The following is an 11,356-nucleotide window of genomic DNA, read 5'->3' on the forward strand; positions in this document are numbered from 1 at the left end:
CGGAAAGTTACAGCAAGAAAGAATTATATTTGTTTTCAATGTAAGGTGTGGTAACCCAAGCTGTCCAGTTCTCCGACCAGAGGTTCTTCCTTGTCAATGTAATCTCTATTGAAGTTTAGCAAAATCGTCTAACTGATGGTCACTATCTGCACTGTTTTGGTGTTCGAGATAGGGGGTGCTCACAGCCAAGTGAGGGTGAGGACAATCGATTCCAAGAAACTAACAAAGTACGATCTCATATTTAGAATTCTGAAGAAGTGAAATGCTGAAGTATAGCAAAATTGTCTAACTGATGGTCACTATCTACACTGCTTTGGTGTTCGAGATAGCGGGTGCTCACAGTCAAGTGAGGGTGAGGACAATCGATTCCAAGAAACTAACAAAGTGCGATCTCATATTTAGAATTCTGAAGAAGTGAAATGTTGAGATGTCCACCTGATTTTCAGAAATTCAGAAATACCACACAAAACTTAGATGAGGTTCTTCCTTGTCAATGTAATCTCTATTGAAGTTTAGCAAAATCGTCTAACTGATGGTCACTATCTGCACTGCTTTGGTGTTCGAGATAGGGGGGCTCACAGCCAAGTGAGGGTGAGGACAATCGATTCCAAGAAACTAACAAAGTACGATCTCATATTTAGAATTCTGAAGAAGTGAAATGATGAGATGTCCACCTGATTTTCAGAAATTCAGAAATACACAAAACTTAGATCTACAATCTCGTGAGCAGATTTCTCTTTTCAATTAAAATCTCACGCTCTAAATTTTTCTCAGAATAGAGGGGCGGAATGCCGAAATCTTCTCGAACCCTCTGATGGAGAAAATGATAAATTCGGAGAATCTCGCACCGAAATCTCCAAACATCCTCAAGTGAAAGGTTCTGACTGGGGAGCAATTAATTTCAAATTTCATGCCAGACTGAAGATTTTCGGGAGAACAATTTGGAGAATGGAGAATTCAAGCTAGGCACCAGCGGGCGAGGCCAATTTTACCTGATCTTAGTCAGAGGCTGAAAGGGAAAATTTTCGGGAGGAAAGTTTATAAAATTTACGTAGCTGTATATCTAGGGGATTTGTTACAATCGTATCATTACAGGGGTCGAGATGTAGGAAGGAGTATATTGAAACTAAAGAGAATGGGGGGCGGTTTGGCGGTGAACTGAGGAGGAGATATTGGGGTAACGAAACACGAAGGGAAAGATGTAAAACAGGACAAGTAGGGGAAAGGGAATCAAGAACGGTACCCAGAGGGATGTGGGGGTGATAAGTAGGGGAAGAGGTGTGAAGATAGGGAAGGGCAGGGTTGTGGGTAAGAAATATTACCATGGTATTAATCACGTGGGCCCGTACCCTTGTATTCACTTGACTTGCGAAAAATGGGGTTGCTCCCCCGGGCCCTGCCAAACTGTTCTTCATTCAGTTTTTGTCTCCAATTTTGTCAGAGTTTGAGACAGGCAGAAGGTTGATGAACTATCTTCTTCTATTATACCTCTTCTCGTTTTAGGCTGCGGTAAGATTGTGTCTGCCGATGGTCTGTTTTGTGTTTGGATAAATGGGAGGCTGCTGTCCCTGAACAATGTCAGGTTTTGTGAGGAACCCTTATAGATGGTATACAGCCTAGAATAAAATAGCATGGCCCTTGTTTAGTCTGCATTATACCTCTTCTCGTTTTAGGCTGCGGTAAGACTGTGTCTGCCGATGGTCTGTGTTTGGATAAACGGGAGGCTGATGTCCCTGAACAATGTCAGGTTTTGTGAGGAACCCTTATAGATGGTATACAGCCTAGAATAAAATAGCATGGCCCTTGTTTATTCAGCTCGAACAGGACTGACCTTTGCATCAGCAGTCTAAACAAGGTCTCCTATAATTTACGGGTGGTTCTATTCATCTCTTTTTAGTGATCCTGTTATTAATATTATACACTTTTTAGAAATGATTGTTCCTTTATCCGGTACATCGAACTCAGAATGAGAAGTCAATGTGTTAATCACCAATATTATAGATTAATAAACTACAGATGTGACGAGAATATTTGGGCATTAATGTCTACTCAATAGGAACCTCTGTGGATATATCTAGTAATAGTAGTAAATATGTACATACTTAAATAGTCAGGAGAGACTTTCGTTAAATTCAGCCGGAGACCTTCTGTCTGTTCAGAATAACAATCGATGCTTCATTTAATGGTTCCTCATAATTTTGTGTAGGTAAATGGCTTATGGTACCTGAGATCAATAGATATGAGTTCTCAATTTTAGCCTAAAGATACCAGTTTATTTTGTAGACTATCCCTCAATGAACTCATGAAGTCAAGATTTTGTCCAGATTATTTTTAGTGGTCTAGAACTCTGGGCTAGTAGTTTTAGGATCTGTAGGTAGTTCCATGTCTTGGTCATATAAGGAACAGTTGTTCAGATTCAAGGAGTTTTTTGCCCGATTATTGTACCATACATAAAGTCTAGAACTCTGGGCTAGTAGTTTTAGAATCTGTAGGTAGTTCCATGTCTTGGTCATATAAGGAACAGTTGTTCAGATTCAAGGAGTTTTTTGCCCGATTATTGTACCATACATAATTTCAGAATATTTAGTTCTCAATTCATGTGAGAAGTCTATTCTTTGTCATGGAAATCCAAAAAGCTGGGTCCGTCCCTCCGGGAATTTTTTAGCCCGTAGTTTATTCGATCGTGATTAGAGAAAATCAGTACCTACCTAGGAAATCCAACAAGCTGGGTCCGTCCCTCCGGGAATTTTTTAGCCCGTAGTTTATTCGATCGTGATTAGAGAAAATCAGTACATATCTATGTACCTACCTAATTTGTTTAATAGGTATTCAGTTTATTATCATTCTTGATTTGATTTTACTTTCATTTAATGATTTAAAATCAAGACTAGAGCCCGTTCTCCCTTTATTCCCAATATAATATAATGTTTGAATCTACTGTGGCATTTGTGGCCTTACCAAGTCCCATTACAACCCACCACTGGCCCTACATAAGGGCAATGGAAAAAAGTAGGTTCCAATATATCAAGGTGCAGGTTGAAATGATATTCAAATGCTACACACATACAAATTTATCAGATCTGAATAGAATAAATAATAATAAAAGAAATCATGAATTTATTTTCCTTTTTTTGTGCGACCCTAAGCTACTTATGGCCTTCCTCGGCGTAGCTTAACATAGATGACACTAAAACCGGTCTTAAATGATCGACTGAAGTGTTATCTAATACTTTCTCGCTTTGAGTTCATAGGTCGTCGCGACAAATTTCGAGATCTCTCTTGCAAAAGATAGGTAAAATTCCTCACAGATAGGTAGATGGATGGTTTTTTTTCTGGCTTTGGCAGAGTTCTCGTGAACGTTCTTTTCAACTCAACCACTTATTTCTATGATGTGAATTGTGATTCAATAGGAAAAGATAGAGGGAGGAAGAGAGGGAAAGAAAAATAGAAAGGGAAATAGGAAGAAAAGGGAAAGTTAATTATAATTAACAAGGTCACCTCCCTCTGCCTCGTCTGTTTTCTCTTGATCTCTCCTTCAATTCCCTTTCTTCCGTATTTCTTGTGTAGCATTTTCTTTGAATGATTCTGTTTTTCAAATTCCGTATTCGTTCCATGTACGAGCAACTCAAGGAACTCTGACATACAGGGTGGAAGTCTCCACTATATTTAGTGGATGTGACATGATTACCTACTTTTATAGAGGTAAGAGAAGTAGGGGAAGACCTAAAATGAGATATATGGACAAAGTGAAACAGGATTTGAAAGAGGAGTTGGAGCCGAGCATCATGGAAGTATGGAAGAAGTTAAAAATGTCGACCCCACTAGAAGAAGACATGATTACTTTTATGAGAGAAATAAGGAAGGAGAGAGGGAGAGAGGGGAGAGAGAGAGAGAGAGAGGGTGCAGAAGAAAAGAGAAAGAGGGAAAGGGAAAGATGGACTGACAGAGGAAAAAGTAGAGAGGAAGATGGAAAGGGAAAGAGATTAAGGAAAGAGAGAAAGGGAAGAAGAAAATAAAGAGAGAAATGGAGGAAAAAATGACAAAAAAAAAAAAAACGGAAAAAGAAAAGGAAAGAGAGAGAGAGAAAAAGAAAGAGAAAGATAACAAGGTCACAAAATACACATTATCGAGTTTTCACAATACAAATGTGAACTATGACAAAGTAACATTTTGAAATTTCATTAAAAAGCTAAGAAAATTAAAAGTTGAAATTTTAAACAATGAAAAAGGCAAAATCAAAATTCATAATTCTCATTTTTTCAAGAACAAAAAACTTCCAGAAACTTTTCATTCTAAATTGCAAGTTTGGAAACTTTTTTTTAGCTTGAAATTGGAAAATTTTCTCCTAAACAAAAACAGCAAAGTACACAGTATTATTTATTTGCGAGGAAAATTTTCATTATTATAAACAGTTATGTATTTATTTATAATCATAATGTTAATTTATACGGAACGTATTTATTTGGGAAAATATGATTTTAATGTTTTTTTTATAATATATATATATTTCTTTTTTAGATTGGTGCCCCTTCCACCCATCTAAAAAGGAAAGCGAGAGGGAGAGATGGTAAAAAGTTCAATTAAATGGTACTGTAAATATAAAGAGTCATGAAAATAGTTTATATGCCAAAACTTCCTTTTTCGGTGATAGATAATCTCAAAAGCACATTGTTACGAATGTTACCTAAATTCCTGAAGAATTTAATAGGTACTTAATCAATAAAATTAATCAGAAAGGCTCAGAGGTACGCTTTGGTTTTACAGGCCCGCCATTTTGCCGAGGTGCTTTCCTTTCTTTTTATATTAAAAAAAAACTCAATTTCCTTTAAAAAAATGTAAACAACAGACTGGAGTAGGTACAACAATAAAAAATGTTTTATTACATTATTTCTGTTTTTGTTGCGCCTTTTGTAGAAAAATCTTGTAAAGGTTCAAATTATTGTCGACAGTGGCCTACAGCGAAAAAGGAACTGTGGGAAAAGGCACATCATATAAAACCAAAGGAGAGGGGCCAAGCTAAGAAGGTATATCTCCGAAACAGGAGCTGATAAAAAAATTTCAGGATTGGAATTTTGGTTCATTCTATCATGTGTAAGTACATAGAATGTTGTTTACCAAAATACATAATAAACAATATTCAAACTAATCACCCCTTTTACAAGACGTTAAGGTTCAATAAATTGAGGTTCAAAAGAGCTTTGAAAAGGGCCCCTATCCTACCCCCCGAATTTCTGAAGTTGACCTAGTTCAAGTAGGTAGTTCCCATAAATTGTTCCTCTACCTAATATGATGGATAAGTGTTTCTTCTCCCATAATGGAAGGGCGCCACTGAAAATCACGGTAGAGATAAAAGAACATCATAAAGGACGAGATTTTTCATTGTAGCAAAAAAAAAGTCGCTCAAGTACTCGTATATACGTATATTATACGTCTTTTTTTTCCAACCTGTAACAAATATGTAGTAATAACTCACCAATCCACAAGAACGGGTATGTATTAAATTTACCAGGCCGGATGGTCTACCAGTTGATCTTTTTTGATCGATAACTCACCTGTAACAAAAGATCAATACTTGAAATAAGACAACAAAGAATGGGTCGATTTCAAAATGTATTTGAAAAGTAAACATAAGTTGGCAAAATATCTAATGGGCTGGAAGAACACATAGAATAGAATAGAATAGAATAGAATATACCTTGTTTATACTACCAGCATAGGAGTGAAAAGTCCCTTTACTCTCGCAGTCTAAACAAGGTCTTATATATTTGATTGGTAATAACATTACATTTTATGGAACAATATGGAACAATAAGACAACAAAGAATGGGTCGATTTCAAAATGTATTTGAAAAGTAAACATAAGTTGGCAAAATATCTAATGGGCTGGAAGAACACACTCGAAGAATCTTTCAAGTAAGGGAAGGGATTTACTTAGAGGTACATATTTACACCATTTCAAATTTCCTTCACTTTAGCAGTTCAAATCAATACTAAAACAAAGATTAGACTTCCAAATAATCCAGGAATTAACATAAAACATGAAATATATTGGAGATTATAGAGACAATTTACAAAATGCAAACAATGGGTACCGACTAATCAGCTAAAAAGCTTTATGTTAAATGCGAGCACTCTGCTAGTAACGCAAATGGTACTTTAAGCCCTATTGTTCAGGACTTCAGGCATTGTTGCTGAAACTGTAGATTTGCAAAAGGACGGAAAAATAGACAGCCTGTAACGTTCTATCCATTTTTCCACGACTCTAGGTTTTCATTTTGTGGAAAATAAATCTAGGTCGTTACATTTTTCAATTTATCTTGAACACAATATGATAGTTTTCCCCACATCCCTGGCATAATTTTCATTTCTATCTCTCGGATTCATCTTTTTTTCCTGAACGGTGCTGTAATCTATTGTTCAGGCATTGTTGCTGAAACTGTAGATTTGCAAAAGGACGGAAAAATAGACAGCCTGTAACGTTCTATCCATATGTTTTCCACGACTCTAGGTTTTCATTTTGTGGAAAATAAATCTAGGTCGTTGCATTTTTAAATTTATCTTGCACACAATATGATAGTTTTCCCCACATCCCTGGCATAATTTTCATTTCTATCTCTCGGATTCATCATTTTTTCCTGAACGGTGCTGTAATTTATGGTACCTATGTGTAGGCAGATCTCCTGTTTGTGTATGTAATGCACGTTCGTCCGACTGTGTGTGCTAATTTTTGAGCAAAAATTTAAAAAAAGCTTCTGGCATAAGTCTATAGCTTCTAGCATAAGTCAATCAAACTTTGTAGTGAGCTTCGTTTTATGATGAAGATCACAAGTGTTTTGATGCCGAGACTTGACAAATGAACGGTTCGGACGCTATTCATGGCCAAAGATTTCAAGAAGCACGAAAGAGTTCACTTCTCTCGGGAATTTAGTTATCGCTCCAAGACGTTCAAACTTTGCAGAGCGGATCTTTATAAAATGCCGATCAAAAGTCTCCTTGGGCCGAAGCTCTAGAAATGTACGGTTCCGTCTCTATTCGGCCTCCAACGTTGTGCTATTCTAGGTACCTATACGAATACAAACTCTAAAAAAAAGTTCACAAGAATTAAAATAAATCTCTCATACTCAAAATCTCGAATTATTCACCTTACATACATATCACGTACTAAATTATAACTTAAAAATTTCCATTGTTTAGAAGTAAAAAACTGAGCGCCATAAACTTGTTGGTCTACGAACTACGAATACTAAGTCCAAACGAGAACACATTTAATTCAAAAATGACAAAAAAATTCTGGCAGCGGTGGGATTCGAACCCACGCCTCCGAAGAGACTGGTGCCTTAAACCAGCGCCTTAGACCGCTCGGCCACGCTACCTGCGAACAATTTATCTTGCACACAATATGATAGTTTTCCCCACATCCCTGGCATAATTTTCATTTCTATCTCTCGGATTCATCTTTTTTTCCTGAACGGTGCTGTAATTTATGGTATGTGTAGGCAGATCTCCTGTTTGTGTATGTAATGCACGTTCGTCCGACTGTGTGTGCTAATTTTTGAGCAAAAATTTAAAAAAAGCTTCTGGCATAAGTCTATAGCTTCTGGCATAAGTCAATCAAACTTTGTAGTGAACTTTGTTTGATGAAGATCACAAGTGTTTTGATGCCGAGACTTGACAAATGTACGGTTCGGACGCTATTCATGGCCAAAGATTTCAAGAAGCACGAGGTAGTGAGCTTCGTTTTATGATGAAGATCACAAGTGTTTTGATGCCGAGACTTGACAAATGTACGGTTCGGACGCTATTCATGGCCAAAGATTTCAAGAAGCACGACGAAACAAGAGGAGGAGAAATAAACAATATGATAGTGGATGCCGCGCAGGGACGCCATGAGGCAACCACGTGATGTGTGACGTCACAACAATGTTTCTAACGGGACCGCGGGAATTTGAAAAGCAGCCGTTCTCAATGTGGAGGTCAACGAACTCGGGACTTTTCAATGATATGAAGGTCACACGCGGCCTTGATGCTTAGTGTACAAATAAATAATTTCATAGGTGATTTTACACTCGTGTTTACTTGGGATGCACAGTAGACCTAATTTATATTTGTCTTGCTAACGATGCACAAGGTGAAAAATAGAACACAAGGTTCCGGGTTTGACTCCCTTTTCTCATTGTGGACATATAAGTACATGGTGTTCAGCCTAAAAAAAAGTGCCCCATAGGAAATTAACCCGTAAAATCAGTTTTTGCCCCATATAAGTCCCCACAGTCCATAACGAATTGGCAAACACAGAAGCACGAAAGAGTTCTCTTCTCTCGGGAATTTAGTTTTCGCTCCAAGACGTTCAAACTTTGCAGAGCGGATCTTTATAAAATGCCGATCAAAAGTCTCCTTGGGCCGAAGCTCGAGAAATGTACGGTTCCGTCTCTATTCGGCCTTCAACGTTGTGCTATTCTAGGTACCTATACGAATACAAACTCTAAAAAAAAAAAAAAAAGTTCACAAGAATTAAAATAAATCTCTCATACTCAAAATCTCGAATTATTCACCTTACATACATATCACGTACTAAATTATATAGTTCTAAATGGTTTGTATGTGATAAATAGGAAACTTCTTCAATAAGGTACATAGTTTGCAGTTTTTCTCTCAATCCTGCTATTATTCAGTTGAACAGGATCAGGAAAGTGAGGAGGAAAGTAGAATTAGGAGCTTTTCCGGAGTGTGCTTTGAAGGTGTCAATGATGACGACACTAGACGGAGAGAGAGGGACAGAGAGACTACTTTTAAGAGAAACTTAGAAAAAACCAAAATAATTCTCAAGGATACTATTTCGGTAGAAAATTTAAAATCCATATAAAGAACGGGGCTCCCATATGTTCGAACATCTGCCCCACGTCGAAGCCGAAGAGAGAGAGAGAGAGAGAGAGAGCCAAGTTATGATGAGTTAATTTCAGCAAAGATAAGCTCAAAATTAATAGGCCGTTACAGTAAATATTATAGTCTGTGATAATAATGGCGGGGTCGTAAACCATTGCAACATATTGCAAATTACATTAATACCGTACACATTAACTACATTCGCCTTCTTAAGATATTGTACCTAAGAATATGTTTAATATACCTATGTTATGTTTGTACACATATATGTTAGTACTGATTAGGGCACAGAAAATTATGGCCATCTGGAGAAGTGGGGATCCATTCAACCCTCAGATGCATCCTCAATGAAGACATTAAAGTGCTCAATATAACTTAAGAACACAGCCCGCAAACCTCCTTTGATAGTTGCTGAAAACACCCCCTTCTTTATAACTCACCAAAGTCAAAGGCTTAATTTGGGTTTTGTTTTGTTGGCTCTATGGCCTCCATTACTATTTGATAGTACGGTATCTACAGATGCTTCTAAGTCTTCAAAAGGCTCACTCCTTGTATAGAGGCTTAGCACAATAAAACAAGAATGATTCATGGAACGATGCCCACTTTGCAACAATCCTGACGGCTGAAAGTTTTTATTGCAGTCGGAAACCAAACAACTGCAGTTTGGGTTGCCCAATTGTATCTTGAAGATATAAAAATAACGACCTCACTAATGACTTGACCGTTACAAGCTCATAAAAACCAGAAGTTTTATGACTCTATTAGGCACAATGGAGTCAAAATAAACACAATAAAAGGTACTGAGGAAAGTTACTTTGAATCCCTATAAGTACACTGCAATGTTGAAAGTTACTTTTTGGTACTCGGAAACGGAAAGTTACAGCAAGAAAGAATTATATTTGTTTTCAATGTAAGGTGTGGTAACCCAAGCTGTCCAGTTCTCCGACCAGAGGTTCTTCCTTGTCAATGTAATCTCTATTGAAGTTTAGCAAAATCGTCTAACTGATGGTCACTATCTGCACTGCTTTGGTGTTCGAGATAGGGGGGCTCACAGCCAAGTGAGGGTGAGGACAATCGATTCCAAGAAACTAACAAAGTACGATCTCATATTTAGAATTCTGAAGAAGTGAAATGTTGAGATGTCCACCTGATTTTCAGAAATTCAGAAATACCACACAAAACTTAGATCTACAATCTCGTGAGCAGATTTCTCTTTTCAATTAAAATCTCACGCTCTAAATTTTTCTCAGAATAGAGGGGCGGAATGCCGAAATCCTCTCGAACCCTCTGATGGAGAAAATGATAAATTCGGAGAATCTCGCACCGAAATCTCCAAACATCCTCAAGTGAAAGGTTCTGACTGGGGAGCAATTAATTTCAAATTTCATGCCAGACTGAAGATTTTCGGGAGGAAAGTTTATAAAATTTACGTAGCTGTATATCTAGGGGATTTGTTACAATCGTATCATTACAGGGGTCGAGATGTAGGAAGGAGTATATTGAAACTAAAGAGAATGGGGGGCGGTTTGGCAAAGGGGTGAACTGAGGAGGAGATATTGGGGTAACGAAACACGAAGGGAAAGATGTAAAACAGGACAAGTAGGGGAAAGGGGATGAAGAACGGTACCCAGAGGGATGTGGGGGTGACAAGTAGGGGAAGAGGTGTGAAGATAGGGAAGGGCAGGGTTGTGGGTAAGAAATATTACCATGGTATTAATCATGTGGGCCCGTACCCTTGTATTCACTTGACTTGCGAGAAATGGGGTTGCTCCCCCGGGCCCTGCCAAACTGTTCTTCATTCAGTTTTTGTCTCAAATTTTGTCAGAGTTTGAGACAGGCAGAAGGTTGATGAACTATCATCTTCTCTTCTCGTTTTAGGCTGCGGTAAGACTGTGTCTGCCGATGATCTGTTTTGTGTTTGGATAAACGGGAGGCTGATGTCCCTGAACAATGTCAGGTTTTGTGAAGAACCCATATAGATAGAGTTGGTATAATGTAAATGAAATTGAGAATAGAGAGGGGGTAGGTACCTAACTACTTATTAATCCCTTGGAAAGCTTTAAATAAGAGGGATAATATGCTTATGAAGGAAATTTTGTCAGAGTTTGAGACAGGCAGAAGGTTGATGAACTATCATCTTCTCTTCTCGTTTTAGGCTGCGGTAAGACTGTGTCTGCCGATGATCTGTTTTGTGTTTGGATAAACGGGAGGCTGATGTCCCTGAACAATGTCAGGTTTTGTGAAGAACCCATATAGATGGTATACAGCCTAGAATAAAATAGCATGGCCCTTGTTTATTCTGCTCGAATAGGACTGACCTTTGCATGAGCAGTCTAAACAAGGTCTCCTATAATTTACGGGTGGTTCTATTCATCTCTTTTTAGTGATCCTGTTATTAATATTATACACTTTTTATTCTGTTAGATGGTTTACATTCTTGGTTTGAGCTACCAGTAAGTAAAAGGCATTAAAG

At 37.7% G+C, this 11,356-nt stretch overlaps 1 non-coding gene across 1 annotated transcript; it reads right to left on the reverse strand.

Annotated features, from left to right (window-relative positions):
• Window positions 1–7,291: 7,291 nt before the first annotated feature.
• On the reverse strand, window positions 7,292–7,373 carry Trnal-aag. The gene has a single exon. It is a non-coding gene; the product is annotated as a tRNA-Leu (tRNA).
• Between the last annotated feature and the right edge of the window lie 3,983 nt (window positions 7,374–11,356).

The sequence above is a fragment of the Diaphorina citri genome, unplaced genomic scaffold (genome assembly GCF_000475195.1).
Source record: "Diaphorina citri unplaced genomic scaffold, Diaci psyllid genome assembly version 1.1 scaffold371, whole genome shotgun sequence".
Lineage (NCBI taxonomy): Eukaryota > Metazoa > Arthropoda > Insecta > Hemiptera > Psyllidae > Diaphorina > Diaphorina citri.